The sequence below is a fragment of the Pongo abelii genome, chromosome 4, assembly GCF_028885655.2.
Source record: "Pongo abelii isolate AG06213 chromosome 4, NHGRI_mPonAbe1-v2.0_pri, whole genome shotgun sequence".
Lineage (NCBI taxonomy): Eukaryota > Metazoa > Chordata > Mammalia > Primates > Hominidae > Pongo > Pongo abelii.
Genome location: NC_071989.2, coordinates 2028510 through 2051195, shown reverse-complemented (window position 1 = coordinate 2051195; position 22686 = coordinate 2028510). Strand labels below are relative to the sequence as shown.

The 22686-nt window shown below is 44.1% G+C and overlaps 1 long non-coding RNA gene across 4 annotated transcripts in view; it reads right to left on the bottom strand.

The window, feature by feature from the left end:
* Nucleotides 1-21653, bottom strand: part of LOC134761376 (uncharacterized) — a 41333-nt gene extending 19680 nt beyond the window's left edge. The window contains exons 1-2 of one of the 4 annotated variants that reach the window (XR_010139906.1): nucleotides 20853-21653; nucleotides 20370-20569 (exon numbers count right to left, since the gene is read on the bottom strand). This is a non-coding gene — a long non-coding RNA (uncharacterized LOC134761376). The remainder of the gene's footprint in view (nucleotides 1-20369; nucleotides 20570-20852) is intronic. The other 3 variants (XR_010139905.1, XR_010139904.1, XR_010139907.1) reach the window with 3 other exon arrangements.
* Nucleotides 21654-22686: the final 1033 nt, after the last annotated feature.

Below are 22686 nucleotides of genomic sequence, written 5' to 3'. Positions count from 1 at the left end.
AGAATTCTAATATACCTCACACAGGCTTCTCATATTAGTAACATCTTAGTTTGGTAAGGCACATTTGTTATAACTAATAAAACAATATTGATGAATATTATCATTAACGAAAGTCCACACTTTACTTAGATTTCCTTAGTTTTTACCTCACCTCTTTCAGCTGTTTCTGGCTCCTATTCAGGATATCATATTGCATTTAGTTATTATGTCTCCTTGGGCTTCTCTTGGCTGTGAAAATTTCCCTAACTCTACTTGTTTTTGATGACCTTGATGGTTTTGGGGAGCACTGGTCAGGTATTTTATTTTGTTTTCATAATTAAACGATTATGTGTTTTTGAAGGGACATCTACAGAGGTAAGTTGCCATTTCCATCACGCCATCTCCAGCATCCATACTATCCCGGTGACTTGTCACTGTTCAAGTTGACCTCCCTCACCTGGCTGAGGTGGTGCTTGTCAGGTTTCTCTGTTATAAAATTCATCTTATTTATTTATGTATTTATTTTGAGACAGAGTCTCCCTCTGTTGCCCAGGCTGGAGTGCAGTGGCGAGATCTCAGCTCACTGTAACTTTAGCCTCCCAGGTTCAAGCGATTCTCCTGCCTCAGCCTCCCAAGTAGCTGGGACTACAGGCGTGAGCCACCACACCCAGCTAATTTTTTGTATTTTTAGTAGAGATGAGGTTTCACCGTGTTAGCCAGGATGGTCTCAATCTCCTGACCTCGTGATCTGCCCACCTCGGCCTCCCAAAGTGCTGGGATTACAGGCGTGAGCCACAGCGCCCAGCCAAAATTCATCTTTTTTTCCCCTTTCCATGCCATAGTCTTTGGAAGGAGGTCACTACGCACAGCTCACATGCGGGGGATTCAGGAATAATGCTTCACCTCCATGAAGGGAAAGTAGCTATGCTAGTTATTTGAATTCTGAAAGGGAAGTTTGTCTCTTTTCCCCTATTTACTTATTGATCCAGTCATTTACTGATATCAGTATGGACTTAGAATATGGAGATGAGAGTTTCACAGCTAGAAATTGAAGGATAGAGTAGCAGAGATGAGGTACACACACACAGAACGAGAGAGAGTAGAGACGAAACTCTGAATACATTGAGAGTTGCCCTTGAGTAGGAAGCAGAAACAGGATCAGTGGATGTGCAAGGATGCGAGTGATGACTGCTCCTTTGGGTTACAATCAAATGTTTCCTTGCTCTCAGAATGAACACCCTGTTCTTCATTTTGCTCTTTGGTCTTTGGGAGCTCTTGCAGTTGATTCCTGTGTCCTTCTGACATACAACCATCATTGTGGGTGGTCTTCGGGAGCCCTTGCAGTTGGTTCCTGTGTCCTTCTGACATACAACCATCATTGTGGGTGGTTTTTGGTTTGTTTGTTTTGAGCACTTTTTTACTTTCTGGCATTAGAAGATGCTCCAGGCTCATCCTGTATATTTTGTGCCCCAGCTCTCCAATCAGCCATTTCTCCAAGAAGCTCTGGTTCGTTTTACTGGAGAATTGTGTTATAAATAAAGATCTGGGCTTAGGCGTGTTCGTTGCCACTGGGTTATCATTGCTCCTGGCCCCTCTCACCTGACAAAGAAGGGAAATATTCATGCAGATACTAACCCATTTATAGTCACATAACTGTAAATATCGCTATACATAACCATATTTATGCCAATCTAAACATGAGTTTATATTGATGTCTATAACTCTAACAGATGCCACATGGTCATCTATTCCAGCCTATTCCTCCCTTGCCTATTCGTAAACTCCCACTCCAACAGTAAGAAACCTGGCTCTGATCATCTGCCATCCATTTACTGGATCATTAAATTCTTGCATACATTAGTAGCAGGATCAGAATTGTTCATTTGTAACCCTCTTGGAGCAAACTTTATCAACTAGAGGACAGTGCTTATGTACAGTTTATTTTGCATTTAGCCTTACAGACATGACTCATTTCCAAAGTTACTTAGGTCAGCTTTTTTTTCTCCCTACCAGTTTTGCAATGTTGTTTTACACATTTGCAATGTATCACCTTCATTTTTTATATAAACTTTGCTTTAAAATTCTAAGTTGACAATTTATTTTTCTTTCAAAACTGGAAAGACTGTCCTACTGTCTTCTGGCTTGTGTGTTTTGCAGCTGTCATTTTTACCATGGATTTTCTGTACATAATGCATCTCTTTCCTCTGGCTGCTTTAAAAATGAACTCTTCATCACTTGTTCAGCAATCTGGTTATAATGTGATTAAGTGTAGTTTTCTTTGTTGTTATTTTGTTTGATGTTTACTGAGCTTCTGTCATCTGTGGGTTTATATTTTCTCCTATTTGGAAAATTTGCAGCCATAATTTTTAAGTGTTTTGCGATCCTCCCACAGTCTTACATGCATCTTAAGCTATGAAATATTTTCCCGCAGTTCACCGAGGCTCCATTCATCCTTTCCCAGTAAAAATACTTTTTCCTGCTGTTTTAAAGTTCACTAACCTTTTCTTCTGCTAAGAATACTTGTTACTACTCTGCCATTAGCCCCATTCTATATATTTGATTTCAGGTATTATAATTTTTATTTCTAGATGGTGTGCTTGAAACTTCTTTTGTAACTTGCGTATCTCACTTGATGAGGTGACATATACGTTACATGTTTTCCTCTAGCTTCTGGAACTAGTTTCCTCATGTTTTCCCCTGACTTTGTGAACATTGGTGGCATATTTATTATTGTTATTTTAAGGTCCTTTATTTCCATCATCTCTGTCATTTCTCGGTCTGTTTCTATTTACTAATTTATCTCTTAGTTACAGATATTTTAACATATTTTCCTGTTCTTTCACATATTTAGTATTTTGTAATTAAATTCCAGGCATGGGACTTTTACATTGTTAATGTTCAATTTTCTAAAATTATTTTAATTACTTTTTTTAATGGTTTAGGTTTAGAGTTCCTTTTTTTTCCTCTTAGGTGGAGGTATCTAGCATCAGTTTTATTCTTTGAGCTTTGCTTTAATGCTTTCTTAGGGTTGGTCTAGAAGAGCTGTCAGCATAAGGCTAATTTTTCCCCCTTGCTGGGGGAACAGCCTTTTAAGGGCTCTATCCAACCTCCCTTCTATTAAGACAACTTTCCACTGGCTTGCAGGAACACAAACTTTTGCTGGTCCCGTGTAAATTTTAGGGATTTTTCTGAATGAGTGCTTTTGGTGATGTTTTTTCTCCAGCCTCATTCTCTAGAGTGTAATTGTTTTCTCACACTCACATGCAGGTCAGACCTCAGCCAAAGACTCCAGGAGGCCCCTTAGTAGTTCTCGGGGTACCATCTGTACCTGTGCAGGTCCTCCTCTTAGGTTTCTGCCACACAGATTACAGCTGCCTCACTCAGCATCCCAGAACCCTAGATTTATCACCCTTGTGTTAGCATTTTATAATTAATAACTCAGAAAAAAATGCTTATGATTTAAAGTTCCTGACAATTTACTTCTCATCTTCAGTGGGCTTTTTACAATGGACTTTTGTTTCAGTTGAATTAATTGGGTTGGAGTTAAAAAATGCAAATAAGTTAGCAGCTTAACTGTATAATTTTTGTATCAGTTACAAGGATAGAAGTTGATGAACCATGTATTAGTTCTCACACTGCTATAAAGAGACTGGGTAATTTATAAACAAAAGAGTTTTAATTGACTCACAGTTCCACATAGATTGGGAGGCCTTGGGAAACGTAGAATCATGACAGAAGGCAAAGGGGAAGAAGGCACCTTCTTTTTTCTTTTTTTTTTTTTTTTTTTTTTTGAGATGGAGTCTAGCTCTGTTGCCCAGGCTGGAGTGCAAAGATACAGTCTCGGCTCACTGCAACCTCTGCCTCCCGGTTTCAAGAGATTCTCCTGCCTCAGCCTCCCAACTAGCTGGGACTGCAGGCATGCACCACTATGCCTGGCTAATTATTTATATTTTGAGTAGAAACGGGGTTTCACCATGTTGGCCAGGCTGGTCTCGAACTCCTGACCTCAGGTGATCCACCTGCCTTGGCCTCCCAAAGTGCTGAGATTACAAGTATGAGCCACCATGCCCAGCACCTTCTTCACAAGGTGACAGGAGAGAGAGAGACAGAGAAGGGGTAAGTGCCACTTTTAAAACCATCAGATCTCCTGAGGACTCCCCCATTATCACAAGAACAGCATGAAGGAAACCACCCCCATGATCCAATCAGGTCCCACTAGGCCCTTCCTTGACACATTGTGGGGATTACAATTCAAGATGAGATTTGAGTGGAGATACAGAACCAAACTATATCAAACCATAATCTCTAAGCCTTAAAAATTGCCAAAAACTGAAGAGTTTTCATCTCATCCCTCAGCTTGGTAGCAGATTAAAATATATAACAAATATATATTTTTAATACTTCTGGTTTTAATTAACATTGTTTTCAGGGAAAGAAACAGAAAAAAAATCATCATCTTTAAAACAATGTTGTTATTGACAATCTATGAATACATGATGTGAACAAAGACTTGCTCGCCCATTGGCTGCAAATCAGATCCACCTGTGACAGGTCTTTGCCTTCCTAATGCAGCAAAGTCCACAGAATCCTTCCAGCTCCAGGGGCTGAAGACGAAAATACTGACTCAGCCACTCTCAAAACACTGACATGGTAGTCATAATTTTCTTTGCCTATTATGATTTGTAGTCAAGGTTGCATAAAAACCAGCCAATATGCACTTTATTCAGTCACATTTAGAGGATTGTTGCAATGTTATTCAGATTTTTCAATGCATTTATCCTATCTAGTGGCCATAAAATGCCATTGAACCCTGAATTCAGCAGTTCTTACTGAAACACACTCAGTTCTGACGTTGGTCACTTCAGTTATCTATTCCTGCATCAACAACCACCCCAGAACTTTGAACTTGGATCAAAGCAAAGCACATTTCTCCCACATGATTCAGAGAGAATTCATGTCTGGGCCACTCTTCTGCTGGCCTCTCTCAGGCTGCCTCACGTGGTCAGATGGGGCACATTAGTCAGGCTCTGGGGGTGGCCAGACCCTGGAGGCAGCCTAGGCCCTGCACGGCAGCCCAGGGCACTCTCAGAGGTCAAGGCCCAGAGTGCAGGGCCCAGCCAGCCTCTCCCTGTGTTCTGCTCACTGATGACCCTCTGTCCAAAGCAAGGCACCTGCCAAACCCAGAGTCCGAGAGAGAGGATCAGGAGGGCCTGGATCCTGGAGGTGTGGTTCGCTGGGGACCACTGATGCAACAACAACAGTCTCCTCCTGGCTTGGTGTGAGACACAGGGAGATCCCTCTGGCCCCCAAATTTCATCAGTCACAGCATCAGACTGGCAGCCCATGATATTGTGATCTGCATCCTATCTGAGTGGAAGGGGCCTCCTCAGTGCAGCTCCTTCTGACCCAGACAAACTAAAAGCACAAATTGTGTCCCCATCTCCTACATACCAGGAAGACAGGGGCAGACCCAGTGTAGGGAACCCAGCCAGAGCTTTGACCTTTGCTGACCCTGCCCACCGGCTTAGCAAGCAATTGCTCACTAGCGTAGTTTCAACGTTAGGGAACATATTTTTTAATAGAAAAAAGGTATGTATTGCTTTTTTTAAGAAGTAAAGTGTATCTTATTGCAGATTAAATAATCTTTTATATTTACAAGGTATTCACTACAAATCTACTAGAACTAATAGATAAGTTCAATGAGGCCACAAGATACAAGAACAGCATATAAAACTTAATTGTAGTTTTATATGCTAGCAATGAGCAATCTAAAAATTAAGTTAAAAATTATATTAATAATAGGGAGGAGCCAAGATGGCTGAATAGGAACAGCTCCAGTCTACAGCTCCCAGCGTGAGTGACACAGAAGATGGGTGATTTCTGCATTTCCATCTGAGGTACCAGGTTCATCTCACTAGGGACTGCCAGACAGTGGGCGCAGGTCAGTGGGTGCGTACACCGTGAGTGAGCCGAAGAAGGGCGAAGCATTGCCTCACTCGGGAAGCACAAGGGGTCAGGGAGTTCCCTTTCCTGGTCAAAGAAAGGGGTGACAGACGGCACCTGGAAAATCGGGTCACTCCCACCCGAATACTGCGCTTTTCCGACGGGCTTAAAAAACGACGCACCAGGAGATTATATCCTGCACCTGGCTGAGAGGGTCCTATGCCCACGGAGTCTCGCTGATTGCTAGCACAGCAGTCTGAGATCAAACTGCAAGGCCGCAGCGAGGCTGGGGGAGGGGTGCCCACCATTGCCCAGGCTTGCTTAGGAAAACAAAGCAGCTGGGAAGCTCGAACTGGGTGGAGCCCACCACAGCTCAAGGAGGCCTGCATGCCTCTGTAGGCTCCACCTCTGGGGGCAGGGCACAGACAAACAAAAAGACAGCAGTAACCTCTGCAGACTTAAATGTCCCTGTCTGACAGCTTTGAAGAGAGCAGTGATTCTCCCAGCATGCAGCTGGAGATCTGAGAACAGGCAGACTGCCTGCTCAAGTGGGTCCCTGACCCCTGACCCCCGAGCAGCCTAACTGGGAGGCACCCCCCAGCAGGGGCAGACTGACACCTCACACGGCCGTGTACTCCAACAGACCTGCAGCTGAGGGTCCTGTCTGTTAGAAGGAAAACTAACAAACAGAAAGGACAACCACACCAAAAACCCATCTGTACATCACCATCATCAAAGACCAAAAGTAGATAAAACCACAAAGATGGGGAAAAAACAGAGCAGAAAAACTGGAAACTCTAAAAAGCAGAGCGCCTCTCCTCCTCCAAAGGAACACAGTTCCTCACCAGCAACGGAACAAAGCTGGACGGAGAATGACTTTGACGAGCTGAGAGAAGAAGACTTCAGACGATCAAATTACTCCGAGCTACGGGAGGATATTCGAACCAAAGGCAAAGAAGTTGAAAACTTTGAAAAACATTTAGAAGAATGTATAACTAGAATAACCAATACAGAGAAGTGCTTAAAGGAGCTGATGGAGCTGAAAACCAAGGCTCGAGAACTACGTGAAGAATGCAGAAGCCTCAGAAGCCGATGCGATCAAATGGAAGAAAGGGTATCAGCGATGGAAGATGAAATGAATGAAATGAAGCGAGAAGGGAAGTTTAGAGAAAAAAGAATAAAAAGAAACGAGCAAAGCCTCCAAGAAATATGGGACTATATGAAAAGACCAAATCTACGCCTGATTGGTGGACCTGAAAGTGACGGGGAGAATGGAACCAAGTTGGAAAACACTCTGCAGGATATTATCCAGGAGAATTTCCCCAATCTAGCAAGGCAGGCCAACATTCAGATTCAGGAAATACAGAGACTGCCACAAAGTTACTCCTCGAGAAGAGCAACTCCAAGACACATAATTGTCAGATTCACCAAAGTTGAAATGAAGGAAAAAATGTTAAGGGCAGCCAGAGAGAAAGGTCGGGTTACCCTCAAAGGGAAGCCCATCAGACTAACAGTGGATCTCTCGACAGACACTCTACAAGCCAAAAGGGAGTGGGGGCCAATATTCAACATTCTTAAAGAAAAGAATTTTCAAACCAGAATTTCATATCCAGCCAAACTAAGCTTCCTAAGTGAAGGAGAAATAAAATACTTTACAGACAAGCAAATGCTGAGAGATTTTGTCACCACCAGGCCTGCCCTAAAAGAGCTCCTGAAGGAAGCACTAAACATGGAAAGGCACAACCGATACCAGCCGCTGCAAAATCATGCCAAAATGTAAAGACCATCAAGACTAGGAAGAGACTGCATCAACTAATGAGCAAAATAACCAGCTAACATCATAATGACAGGATCAAATTCACACATAACAATATTAGCTTTAAATGTAAATGGACTAAATGCTCCAATTAAAAGACACAGACTGGCAAACTGGATAAAGAGTCAAGACCCATCAGTGTGCTGTATTCAGGAAACCCATCTCACGTGCAGAGACACACATAGGCTCAAAATAAAAGGATGGAGGAAGATCTACCAAACAAATGGAAAGCAAAAAAAGACAGGGGTTGCAATCCTAGTCTCTGATAAAATAGACTTTAAACCAACAAAGATCAAAAGAGACAAAGAAGGCCATTACATAATGGTAAAGGGATCAATTCAACAAGAAGAGCTAACTATCCTAAATATATATGCACCCAATACATGAGCACCCAGATTCATAAAGCAAGTCCTGAGTGACCTACACAGAGACTTAGACTCCCACACATTAATAATGGGAGACTTTAACACCCCACTGTCAACATTAGACAGATCAACGAGACAGAAAGTCAACAAGGATACCCAGGAATTGAACTCAGCTCTACACCAAGCGGTCCTAATAGACATCTACAGAACTCTCCACCCCAAATCAACAGAATATACATTTTTTTCAGCACCACACCACACCTATTCCAAAATTGACCACATACTTGGAAGTAAAGCTCTCCTCAGCAAATGTAAAAGAACAGAAATTATAACAAACTATCTCTCAGATCACAGTGCAATCAAGCTAGAACTCAGGATTAAGAATCTCACTCAAAACCGCTCAACTACATGGAAACTGAACAACCTGCTCCTGAATGACTACTGGGTACATAACAAAATGAAGGCAGAAATAAAGATGTTCTTTGAAACCAACGAGAACCAAGACACAACATACCAGAATCTCTGGGATGCATTCAAAGCAGTGTGTAGAGGGAAATTTATAGCACTAAATGCCCACAAGAGAAAGCAGGAAAGATCCAAAATTGACACCCTAACATCACAATTAAAAGAACTAGAAAAGCAAGAGCAAACACATTCAAAAGCTAGCAGAAGGCAAGAAATAACTAAAATCAGAGCAGAACTGAAGGAAATAGAGACACAAAAAACCCTTCAAAAAATTAATGAATCCAGGAGCTGGTTTTTTGAAAGGATCAACAAAATTGATAGACCGCTAGCAAGATTAATAAAGAAAAAAAGAGAGAAGAATCAAATGGATACAATAAAAGATGATAAAGGGGATATCACCACTGATCCCACAGAAATACAAACTACCATCAGAGAATATTACAAACACCTCTATGCAAATAAACTAGAAAATCTAGAAGAAATGGATATATTCCTTGACACATACACTCTCCCAAGACTAAACCAGGAAGAAGTTGAATCTCTGAATAGACCAATAACAGGCTCTGAAATTGTGGCAATAATCAATAGCTTACCAACCAAAAAGAGTCCAGGACCAGATGGATTCACAGCCGAATTCTACCAGAGGTACAAGGAGGAACTGGTACCATTCCTTCTGAAACTATTCCAATCAATAGAAAAAGAGGGAATCCTCCCTAACTCATTTTATGAGGCCAGCATCATCCTGATACCAAAGCCGGGCAGAGACACAACCAAAAAAGAGAATTTTAGACCAATATCGTTGATGAACATTGATGCAAAAAATCCTCAATAAAATACTGGCAAACCGAATCCAGCAGCACATCAAAAAGCTTATCCACCATGATCAAGTGGGCTTCATCCCTGGGATGCAAGGCTGGTTCAATATATGCAAATCAATAAATGTAATCCAGCATATAAACAGAACCAAAGACAAAAACCACATGATTATCTCAATAGACGCAGAAAAGGCCTTTGACAAAATTCAACAACCCTTCATGATAAAAACTCTCAATAAATTAGGTATTGATGGGACGTATCTCAAAATAATCAGAGCTATCTATGACAAACCCACAGCCAATATCATACTGAATGGGCAAAAACTGGAAGCATTCCCTTTGAAAACTGGCACAAGATAGGGATGCCTTCTCTCACCACTCCTATTCAACATAGTGTTGGAAGTTCTGGCCAGGGCAATTAGGCAGGAGAAGGAAATAATGAGTATTCAATTAGGAAAAGAGGAAGTCAAATTGTCCCTGTTTGCAGACAACATGATGGTATATCTAGAAAACCCCATTGTCTCAGCCCAAAATCTCCTTAAGCTGATAAGCAACTTCAGCAAAGTCTCAGGATACAAAATCAATGTACAAAAATCACAAGCATTCTTATACACCAACAACAGACAAACAGAGAGCCAAATCATGGGTGAACTCCCATTCACAATTGCTTCAAAGAGAATAAAATATCTAGGAATCCAACTTACAAGGGACATGAAGGACCTCTTCAAGGAGAACTACAAACCACTGCTCAAGGAAATAAAAGAGGATACAAAGAAATGGAAGAACATTCCATGCTCATGGGTAGGAAGAATCAATATCGTGAAAATGGCCATACTGCCCAAGGTAATTTACAGATTCAATGCCATCCCCATCAAGCTACCAATGACTTTCTTCACAGAATTGGAAAAAACTACTTTAAAGTTCATATGGAACCAAAAAAGAGCCCGCATCGCCAAGTCAATCCTAAGCCAAAAGAAAAAGCTGGAGGCATCACACTACCTGACTTCAAACTATACTACAAGGCTACAGTAACCAAAAGAGCATGGTACTGTTACCAAAACAGAGATATAGATCAATGGAACAGAACAGAGCCCTCAGAAATAATGCCACATATCTACAACTATCTGATCTTTGACAAACCTGAGAAAAACAAGCAATGGGGAAAGGATTCCCTATTTAATAAATGGTGCTGGGAAAACTGGCTAGCCATATGTAGAAAGCTGAAACCGGATCCCTTCCTTACACCTTATACAAAAATCAATTCAAGATGGATTAAAGACTTAAACGTTAGACCTAAAACCATAAAAACCCTAGAAGAAAACCTAGGCATTACCATTCAGGACATACACATGGGCAAGGACTTCATGTCTAAAACACCAAAAGCAATGGCAACAAAAGCCAAAATTGACAAATGGGATCTAATTAAACTAAAGAGCTTCTGCACAGCAAAAGAAACTACCATCAGAGTGAACAGGCAACCTACAAAATGGGAGAAAATTTTCGCAACCTACTCATCTGACAAAGGTCTAATATCCAGAATCTACAATGAACTCCAACAAATTTACAAGAAAAAAACAAACAACCCCATCAAAAAGTGGGCGAAGGACATGAACAGACACTTCTCAAAAGAAGACATTTATGCAGCCAAAAAACACATGAAAAAATGTTCACCATCACTGGCCATCAGAGAAATGCAAATCAAAACCACAGTGAGATACCATCTCACACCAGTTAGAATGGCGATCATTAAAAAGTCAGGAAACAACAGGTGCTGGAGAGGATGTGGAGAAATAGGAACAGTTTTACACTGTTGGTGGGACTGTAAACTAGTTCAACCATTGTGGAAGTCAGTGTGGCAATTCCTCAGGGATCTAGAACTAGAAATACCATTTGACCCAGCCATCCCATTACTGGGTATATACCCAAAGGACTGTAAATCATGCTGCTATAAAGACACATGCACACTTACGTTTATTGCGGCATTATTCACAATAGCAAAGACTTGGAGCCAACCCAAATGTCCAACAATGATAGACTGGATTAAGAAAATGTGGCACATATACACCATGGAATACTATGCAGCCATAAAAAATGATGAGTTTATGTCCTTTGTAGGGACATGGATGAAATTGGAAATCATCATTCTCAGTAAACTATCGCAAGAACAAAAAACCAAACACTGCATATTCTCATTCATAAGTGGGAAGTGAACAATGAGAACACATGGACACAGGAAGGGGAGCATCACACTCTGGGGACTGTTGTGGGGTGGGGGGAGGGGAGAAGGATAGCATTGGGAGATATATCTAAAGTATAATAATAATAAATAAAAATAAAAATAAAATAAAAAATAAAAGTAAATAAATAAATAAAAATTAAATTCTCGTTGCAAAAAAAAAAAAAAAAAGAAAGAAAACTAAAGCTTTGGTCTTTATATTCATGATTCCTTGGGGATATTCCCTGTAGTTGTTAAAATTGTTCTATAAGAAAACTGAAATTATAGTTGAATATTTTCAACCAGTGTGGAAATGTGAGATGCTTTTTTAGAAGTCTGGTGGAGTTTGCATAATCAACTAAATAGCTTTTATTTGCATGCTTGAATATTAATGTATTGATATTTTGAATACTGGTTGAGAAACAACAGCCAGTATATTAATTCTGTCTAAAAAAGATACTTGCTTATACTTTAGCACATTTAAGAGGCAAATTTATAGCTAATTTTCTGTATGAAGAATTGCTTTGGCTTATTTATTGATATGCAGAATAAATGTTCATTTTCTTTCCTTTAGAAACATTCCAAGTAAATGACTCCATAAATAAAAAATAAAAAATAAATTATATTAATAATAGAATTAAAAGAAAGAAACAGAGATAAATTTTACAATAGAAGTCCAAGTCTTTTACACTGAAATATCTATTTACATGTTTTTTATTTATTATTTTTTTAACTTTTAGGCTAAGGGGTACATGTACAGGTTTGTTATATAGGTAAATTGTGTGTCTCGGGGTTAGGTGTGTAGATTATTTCATCATCCAGGTAATTAGCATAGTACCCAATACATAGGTAGTTTTTCCATCCTCACCCTCTTCTCTCCCTCCACCCTCCAGGAGGCCCCAGTGTCTGTTGTTTCCCTCTTTGCATAAATGTGTACTTCTTGTCCAGCTCCCACATATAATTGATAACATGTGGTATTGATTTTCTGTTCCTGTGTTAGTTCACTGAGCATGATGGCCTCCAGTTCCATCCATGTTGGTGCAAAGGACATGATTGCATTCTTTTTTATGGCTGCATAGTATTCCATCGTGTATATGTACCACATTTTCTTTATCCAGTCTACCATTGATGGGCATTTAGATTGATTCCATGTCTTTGCTGTTGTGAACAGTGCTGCAATGAACTTATGCATGTATGTGCCCTTATGGTAGAAGGATTTACATTCCTTTGGGTATATACCCAATAATAAGATTGCTGAGTTAAATGATAATTCTGTTTTAAGTTCTTTTGGAATTTGCCTAACTGCTTTCCACAATGAATTAAAAAGCAATACATATTGCTTTTTAAATACTTACAAATCCACAAATTAGTATTGGTATAAAAATTAGTCATATTTCTCTGAAAAACTAGGAGGATGATGTTCTAAAATAAGTAAGGCACTCTAAGTCATTTCAAGCTGATGAGAATAGTGCACTCTTAAGGTAAATGTAAGAGTTTTAGTCCTAAAATGCAAGTCAATGCAAGAGTTTTAGTCCTAAAACTCTGATGGTTTCAGGACTAAGAGGAATCATTTGGCAAATAGTCTTCCTGTTTTCGATAGCCATTCAGCAGCAGGTTATTGAAATGTACCTTACAGAGAGTTAACTTAGGTTTAGGGTATTGATCAACAAATATTATGTGTGATTACATATTATTACATGTAGTATAGTTTCATAAATTTATGATTGACTATAAATTGTGGAAATTCATAAATTGCAAAGTTATTATAATAAAATTGCCTGAACTAGGGAGACCTGGAGCTGCCTGAACTGGGGCAGTGAAGACTTACTCTGCAGGCTGACCCCAAAGGAAACAGCCTGGCAGCTCGGCAGGACCGCCCAGGTGCTGGTGTCCCTCACTCAAGTGCCTAGGACAGTGCTGTGGGCTGTCCATGAACAGCAGCAGGATGAGGAGGCCATGAACATGCATGGAGAAGGGGCTCCCGTCCATCGATCTAGGGCCTGGCAGGGCTCATGACAGCACGATGATGAATCTTTCCAGAAGCCAGAAGGGCTCAGGATTTGCTGGACAAAGTCCTTACTCTAAACACTGGCTAATGGGGCAGAAAAGTGTAGTGCATGTGTGAGGCTGTTTGGAGAGAAAAGGTCAGAACCCCAGACCACATGCTGTGGTGGATCCGATCTGAACACTGACAGGCAAAGGGACCAGGCTGCCAGGCCACCTCCTCCCACACCAGGGACGAGACCTCCCTTGGTCACAAACACACCAAGCTGCCATGCCGACGCCTATCACCCCAGGCAGCTAGGAAGAGAGGAGCTTGGTGATCTTTATAGAAGGTCCTGCAGCAGTCGGCGCTGCTGAGAGCTGAGTGGAGGCAAGGCCAACAAGCTGTGCTGCCCCTGTGAGCGGACCCTGTGTGGACCCTGCCCTCAGAGCTCTCACCAAGGATGGGTGCTGGGATCGCATGGTTGGTGGGTGGGAGGGTGTCTAGGAAAGAAGGGGTCTCCTCCCCACGCCCACAGCTTTGGACCTGCCAGAAGAATGTGCCTGGAGTCCCATCAGCAGCGGCCCCCTCCCCTCCACCCTGCTCCACAGCTGCTGTCCTCCAGCTCTCCCCAGCCTGGGGCCAGTGCAGGAGCAAGAGCCCATGGCTTCCTGCTTGGTGGCAGCAGGTGCCCGCTGCTCTAATAAAAGTCGTAAGAAAGCATCTAACATCACCATAAATAAGAGATGTTTGTGGCTACATTTCTCGCAGAAAACCTCAGCCCAGCTCTGGTGAGAAGTTTCTCTTGGCTTAGCCCTGAAGGCCTCACAAGGGCAGAATCAGGAAGACAGCCCTAATCCCAGCTCTGCCTTCCGTCAGCCTGGGCCTTGTCCACTGGCTTCCCTGCACTCACAGCCTTTTCCCAAACAGAAGGCCAAGGTGGTTTGGGAGGGCTCTTTCCCTCACACCCATTTATCCCCACAGGACTCAACGTGCATTTCTTTGCTGAAGAGCATGACCAAAATGAAATTCACTCAAACTTGGGTTCACTGACAGCCAAGAAGATAATGTGGACTTGTGTGGAGCCCAGCTTATCAGACAGATAAGATGCTTAGGAATAGCATGCATTCAAGGACCTTCAAGGAATTGCTTAAAAAGTCAGAACAAACTTCAGATGCAGTGCGAACGCCTGCCCAGGCCACCCCTCACCCATGGCACAGATGTCTGTGCCACCTTCGCACATGCAGACATTGCCACAGTGTCCCTGGGTAAGGGCCCCGTCTTCTTGTCTATTTTGAGAGCAGAGTTGCATCTTTACAACACAAGCCTCGCTTGGATAAATGAAGAAAGTGTGACCCAGCATGAAAGGCCCAGGAAGAACATCTCAGGGTAGTTTTTGAACCCTTCATTACCAATGAACAAATGTAGCTTTATGGAGGGCCCTAAGTGTGTTTAATGGTGGGTCCCATGACCTCAACAAAGGAGCACAACCAAGATTCCCAGAAAGCAGCCAAGCCCTCTGGGAAGCTCCTCGTAGAGCCTGGGGTCCATTCCTCAGCAGCACTCAGAGAAGCCACTGTTTGTAAAAGGAGGGTTTCACACGGAACCCAACAGGGAAGCTTAGGCAAATGAGGGCAGGCTGGGGCCTCGTAGGGAATGCAGGGCCTGTGGACTTGGTGTCAGCAACGAAGTTCTCTGCTGGGGAGGAGAGCAGGGGCTTCTGACTCTGGTCGTTCATTTCTATTCAAGCTCCTCCTGCACCATCCAGGGAAAACACTCATCATCCAAAGTCTCTGAGCACCTATGGTGTGTCAGACTTATGTCAAGAGCTGTATTTCTATTATTTAATCCTCACAGTAATCCTATGGAGCAGGTAGCATCACTATCGTAGTTTTACAGTTGGGACAGTAGGGACAGTGTGTTAGTCCATCTTGCATTGCTATAAAGAAGTACCTGAGGCTGGGTAATTTATAAAGAAAATAGGTTTAATTGGCTCACGGTTCCGCATGACACCTGCTCTGCTCAGCTTCTGGGAAGGCCTCCAGGAGCTTTTACTCATGGAGAAGGGGAAGCCAGTGTGTCACACGGTGAGAAAGGGAGCACGCGAGAGAGGGAAGGTCGCAGACTTTAACAACCAGATCTCACGTGAACTCACTACTGTGAGGAGGGCACCAAGCCATTCTTGAGGGATCCACCCCATGACCCAATCACCTACCAGCAGGCCCCATGCCCAACACTGGAGATCACATTTCAACAGGAGATTTGGAGGGACAAAACATCCAAACCATATCATTACATCTCTGGTCCCCCAAATCTCTTATCCTTCTCACATTGCAAAATATGATTCTCCTTTCCCAACAGTCCCCCCAAAGGTCTTAACTCATTCAGCATCAACTCAATCCAAGTCCAGATCCTCATCTGAGACTCAAGGCAAGTTCATTCCTGACCTATGAGCTGTTAAGATCCAAAACAAGTTACTTACTTCCCAGATACAGTTGTGGCATAGGCATTGGGTAAACATTCCCATTCCAAGAAGGAGAAATTGGCCAAAAGAAAGGAGCAACAGGCCCCACACAAGTCTGAAACCCAGCAGGGTAGACATTAAACCTTAAAGCTCCAAAACAGTCATTGACTGCATGTCTCACATACAGAGCACACTGGTGTAACGGCTGGGCCTCCAAGGCCTTGGGCATCCGCACCCTGACAGCTTTGCTTGGCACAGCCCATGAGGCTGCTCTTATGGGTTGGAGTCTGGTGCCTGTAGCTTTCCCAGGCTGAGCTTACCAACTGCCAGTGGCTCTGCCATTCTGGAATCTGGAGGGCGGTGGCCCTGTTCCCACAACTCCACTAGGCAGTTCCCTGGTGAGGACTCTATGTGGGGGTTGCCACTCCACATATCCCCTCTGTATTGCCCTAGCAGAGCCTTTCTGTGGGGGCTCCACCCCTGCAGCACCCAGGCATTCTCATGCATCCTCTGAAATCTAGGCAGAGGCTCCCAAGCCTCACCTCTTTCACTCTATGTACCTGGCAGGCTTAACACCATGTGGAAGCTGTCGTCACTTACAGCTTACACTCTCCAGAGTGGCAGCCCAAGCTATACCTGGGGACCTTTGAGCCACAGCTAGAAGAAAAGCAGTGAGGACATGGGGAGCATCTACCCAAGGTGGTAAAGGGCAGTGGTGGTCCAGGCCGGGCCCCCAAAACCATGCTTTCCTCCCAAACCTCTGGGCCTGTGATGGGGGGGACCGTCCCAAAGCTTTCAAGACCTTTTTCCCATTGTCTTGAATATTAGCACTTGGCTCCCTTTTAGTTAAGACAATCTCTCTAGAAAGTAGTTTCTCTGCAGCCCCCTTGCATTTCTCTCCGGAAAAAGTGTTTTTCTTCTCTACCACCTAGCCAGGCTGCAAATTTTTCAAACCTTTGTGCTTTACTTCCTTTTTAATTGTACGTTCCAATTTAGGGATATTCCTTTGTTCCCACGTCTGATTTAGATTATTACAAGCAGCCAGGCCACATCTTGAAAGCTTTTTTGCTTAGAAATTTCCTCCACCACATACCCTAAGTCATCAGTCTTAAGTTCAACCTTCCACAGATTCCTAGGACAGAGACATAAGGCAGCCAAGCTCTCTGCTAGATCATAACATGCACGAGTTTTGTTCCAGTTCTCAATAACGTCCCATATCCATCTGAGGCTTCATCAGCCTGGCCTTCATGGTCCATTTTTCTATCAGCATTTTGGTCACAACCACCTTATCAGTCTCTAAAAAGTTCTAAACTTTCCCTCATCTTCCTGTCTTCTTCTGAGTCCTCCAAACTCTTCCAACGTCTGCCCGTTACCCAGTTCCATAGCCACTTCCACATCTTCAGGTATCTTTATAGCAATGCCCCACTCCTCAGTACCAATTTTCTGTGTTAGTCCATTTTTGCATTGCTATAAATAAATACCTGAGGCTGGGTAATTTATGAAGAAAAGAGGTTTATTTGGTTCACAGTTCTGCAGGCTGTACAAGCATGGCACCAACATCTGCTCAGCTTCTGGGGAGGCCTCCAGGAGCTTTGACTCGTTGCCGAAAGTGAAGGAAGAGCAGACACAACACATGGCAAGAAAGCGAGCAAGACAGGGAGAGACACATGATGAGAAAGGGAGTAAGAGAGAGGGGAAGGGTCCCAGTCTCTTTACCAACCAGATTTGATGTGAACTCACTATTGTGAGGAGGGCACCAAGTCATCATGAAGGATCTGCCCCCATGACCCAAACTCTCACCAGCACCCATTTCCAGCATTGGGGATCACATTTCAGCATGAGATTTGGAGGGAACAAACATTTAAGCCATATCAGAGAGGGTAAGAAACTTACCCAAGGTCACACAGCTAAGAAATGTCAAAGAGTATGTATTAGTCTGTTTTCATGCTGCTGATAAAGATATACCCAAGACTGGGAAGAGAAAGAGGTTTAATTGGACTTACTGTTCCACATGGCTGGGGAGGCCTCAGAATCATGGCGGGAGGTGAAAGGCACTTCTTACACGGTGGTGGTAAGAGAAAATGAGGAAGAAGCAAAAGTGGAAACCCCCGATAAAGCCATCAGATCTCATGAGACTTATTCACTATTATAGGAATAGCACAGGAAAGATGCCCCCATGATTCAATTACCTCCCCCTGGGACCCTCCCACAACATATGGGAATTCTGGGATATACAATTCAAGTTGATATTTGGGTGGGGACACAGCCAAACCATATCATTCCACCCCTGGCCCCTCCAAATCTCATGTCCTCACATTTCAAAACCAATCATGCCTTCCCAAAAAGTCTTAACTCATTTCAGCATTAACCCAGATGTCCACAGTCCAAAGTCTCATCTGAGACAAAACATGTCCTTTCCACCTATGAGCCTGTGAAACCAAAAGCAGGCTAGTTACTTCCTAGATACAATGAGGGTACAGGTATTTTGTAAATACAGCTGTTTCAAATGGGAAAAATTGGCCAAAACAAAGGGACTACAGGCCCCATGCAAGTCAGAAATCCAGTGCAGCAGTAAAATTTTAAAGCTCCAAAATAATCTCGTTTGACTCCAGGTCTCACATCCAGGTCTCGCTGATGCAAGAGGTGGGTTCCCATGATTTTGGGCAGCTCCACCCTGTGGCTTTGCAGGGTACACCCTCCCTCCAGGCTGCTTTCACGAGCTGGCATTGAGTGTCTGTGGCTTTTCTAGGTGCACAGTGCAAACCGACGGTGGATCTACCATTCTGGGGTCTGGAGGTCAATGGCCCTCTTCTCACAGCTCCACTAGGCAGTGCCCCAGTAGGGACTCTGTGTGGGGGCTCCCTCCCCACATTTCCCTTCTGCATTGCCCTAGCAGAGGTTCTATAAGGGAGTCCCACCCCTGCGAAACATGTTTGCTTGGGCATCCAGGCATGTCCATACATCTTCTGAAATCTAGGCAGAGGTTCCCAAACCTAAATTCCTGGCCTCGGTGCACCTGCAGACTCAACACCACGTGGAAACTGTGAAGGCTTGGGGCTTCCACCCTCTGAAGCCACAGCCTGGGCTATACCTTGGCCCCTTTTAGCCATGACTGGAGTGGCTGGGACACAGGACACCAAGTCCCTAGGCTGCACACAGCACAGGGGCCCTGGGCCCGGCCCATGGAACCACTTTTTTTCTCCAGGGCCTCCAGGCCGGTGATGGGAGGGGCTGCCATGAAGATCTCTGACATGGCCTGGAGACATTTTCCCATGGTCTTGGGGATTAACATTAGGCTCCCTGCTACCTCTGCAAATTTCTGTAGCCATCTTGAATTTCTTACCAGACAATGGGTTTTTCTTTTCTATCTCATAGTCAGGCTGCAAATTTTCCAAACTTTGATGCTCTGCTTCCCTTATAAAATGGAATGCCTTTAATAGTACCCAAGTCACATCTTGAATGCTTTCCTGCTTAGAAATTTCTTCCACCAGAAATTTCTAAATCGTCTTTCTCAAGTTCAAAGTTCCACAAATCTCTAGGGCAGGGACAAAATGCTGCCAGTCTGTCTGCTAAAACATAACAAGAGTCACCTTTGCTCCAGTTCCCAACAAGTTCCTCATCTCCATCTGAGACCACCTCAGCCTGGACCTTATTGTCCATATCGCTATCAGCATTTGGGGGAAAGCCATTCAACAAGTGTCTAGGAAGTTTCAAACTTCCCCACATTTTCCTGTCTTCTTCTGAGCCCTCCAAACTGTTCCAGCCTCTGCCTGTTACCCAGTTCCAAAGTCGCTTCCACATTTTCAGGTATCTTACCAGCAGTGCCCACTCTAGTGGCACCAATTTACTGTATTAGTCTGTTTTCATGCTGCTGATAAAGACATACCTGAGACTGGGAAGAAAAAGAGGTTTAATTGGACTCACAGTTCCACATGGCTGGGGAGGCCTCAGAATCATGGCAGGAGGTGAAAGGCACTTCTTACACAGTGGCAGCAAGAGAAAATGAGGAAGAATTAAAAGTGAAAACCCCTAATAAACCCATGAGATCTGGTGAGACTTATTCACTATCACAAGAATAGCATGGGAAAGACCCACCCCATGATTCAATTACCTCCACCTGGATCCCTCCTACAACACGTGGGAATTCTGGGAGATACAATTCAAGTTGAGATTTGGGTGGGGACACAGCCAAACCATATCAGAGTGGGTGTGAGCCGGAGGGCCTGGACTCAGAGTCTCTGCTTTTGACCGGGATCTTTCCACTGCCTTTGCTGAAATTGGGAAGCAGCATCCCTCTGTCTATTTCTGGAGGAAAGTTTGTACCTGGACTGCAATAGGACATGCTCAGAGAGTCCATGAAATAGTCCAGCCGGCTGTGACTTCAGCATCCTGTGGTGTCTGGTGATGGCCAAGCTTATTGTCCTCAGAGCAGTAGGAGCGACCCAAGCCAGAGTAAATCACTCAACTGAGCCCACAGCTCCCTCCTAGGCCCCTCTGGACATGGGTCTCATGGCCTCTGTGATCTGGAAAGCCCAGAGAAAAGCAGCGTTATCTTAGACAGGGAGCTGTTATGAGAGCTAGGAGGGGGCCCTGCACCCATGCAGCAGAGGGCAAGCCCAAAGCAGGGGACGGGTATGAGAACAAGGAGGGGGCCCTGCACCCCTGCAGCAAAGGACAAGCTGGAAGCAGGGGACGGGTATGAGAATGTGGAGAGGACCCTGCACCCCTGCAGCAGAGAACAAGCCCGAAGCAGGGGACGGGTATGAGGTTATAAAGTGGGCTCATAGTAGGCTTTTTTTCCCCCACCTGATTTCACTTCAATTAGCCAGAGGTGTCAATTCATCCTCTTTCTCTCGATGCTTCCCTTTGACCTTCTGCTCCTGGCATTTTCTTCTCTTTTTGTTCACCGAGAGGAGAAAATGAAACGAGACAGGACGTGGGCCTCCTGCACAGCTGGGTGTAGTTGTGGGAATCTCAATGAGTTTCCTCTTCCAGGGCGTAAGAGGCCGGCTTTCCCCTTCGCAGGCCGGTGCCGGCTTTTGTACCCCGGCGTTTCTAGGATATCAGAGGCTCCTCCCACGTTTCCACCCACCCTCCACTGACACCGGTTCCTCCCTCCCTGCGCCTGAGGGAGAGCTGTCCAATCTCTTTCCAGAACAGGCCTTAGCCCAGCAGGGTGGTCCCAGCTGCACCCCATCTTCAGTCCCTTCTCCAGCTTCCTCACACCTGCTATGTGGTTGCCATAACACGTATCACACACTTGGTGGCTTAAAACAACAGAGACTTATTCTCTCACAGTTCTGGATGCCACAACCCCCAAATCAGTACCCCTGCGCTGAATTCAGGGTCTCTGCAGGACTGGGCACGGGGAGACCCCATGTCTCTGTCTTTCCTTCTTCCGGTGGTACCTGGACCCCTGGGCTGGCAGCCCCTTCCGTCACCTCTGGCTCTGTGGCCACATCACCTTCCCCTCTCTGCTGTCCTCCCTCCCTCTCAGAATCACCCTGTGATTTCATTGGCCCACCAGGATCATCCAAGAAAATCACCCATCTCAGGAGCCTCAGCCCCATCACATCCACAATGCACCCTTTCCATAGAAGGCGGCAGTTGCAAGTTCTGGGGTTCAGGATGTGGACATCCAGGGTCCTAACTCGACCCCCCCCACAGCCTCCGTGTTTCATTTTCATGGATTCTCTCGCTGGAAATCTTTAACTAGGTCTTAGTATATTGCTCAGACCCTATGGCCTCCCCACAGCCTTTCCCAGCAACCCGGCAGGGTGATCTGCCTCCACACCCCTGGGCTGTCACCACTCACCATGGGGTCTCACCCACAGGCAGGCGGCTTTTGATCAAAGGATCTGGACACACAGGCTCCAGGTTAGGCCGCAGTGGTAAATGTTTGCGGAATTAAAAATGCATAAATGAATCCACAAATACAGCCTCAATGAGCCCCACAAAGTCCCCTGAGCAGCTCTGCAACTGTCCCGGGCAGGGGCGGTTGACGGTAAGAGGAAGCTCTGGCCGACCAAAGCGTTTGTTGAAAGATGAGTCCTGGAGTCACAGGCTGTGTGACTTCGGGCAGCCGGAAGTGGGAGGTGAGAGCCTCCAGGGCTTCTGAGGATTAAAATATGAATACCGTCAGGAACTGCTTAACATGACTTCTGGGAGGGCCCGATGAGGGAAGAGTGAACACTTACCTGGTGAGATGGCTTTGATGAAGTAGGCTCACAAGCTTTTAGATAATAAGCATTTTTAGGCAGCCTGTTCCATACATAGATTGTCTATTGTCTGCCTGTCTATATCTACGTATTGTAAGCTGATCTATCATTATAGCACAGCAGCTGTTACTTGGACACAGAACTCGGAGTCAAAAAACACCCATCCTAATCCAAATTCCACTCAAACCCTTTCTGAATATTTCTTTCTATCCCCTGAGCTCATGTGTGTTTTTGATTCATGGCAAATTGTAAAGTCTTGACATAAACAAACAAAGAAACAAACAAAACACGCAGGTCGGAAATCTGGAATCGTTTCTGAGACTGTTTGTATAGACTGGTTTGCCTCAAGTTGCATTCTGTTGTCTGTAAAGGAAAGTATTTCTTTTTTTTCCCCTACTATTACTAATTTTAATGTCATTTCC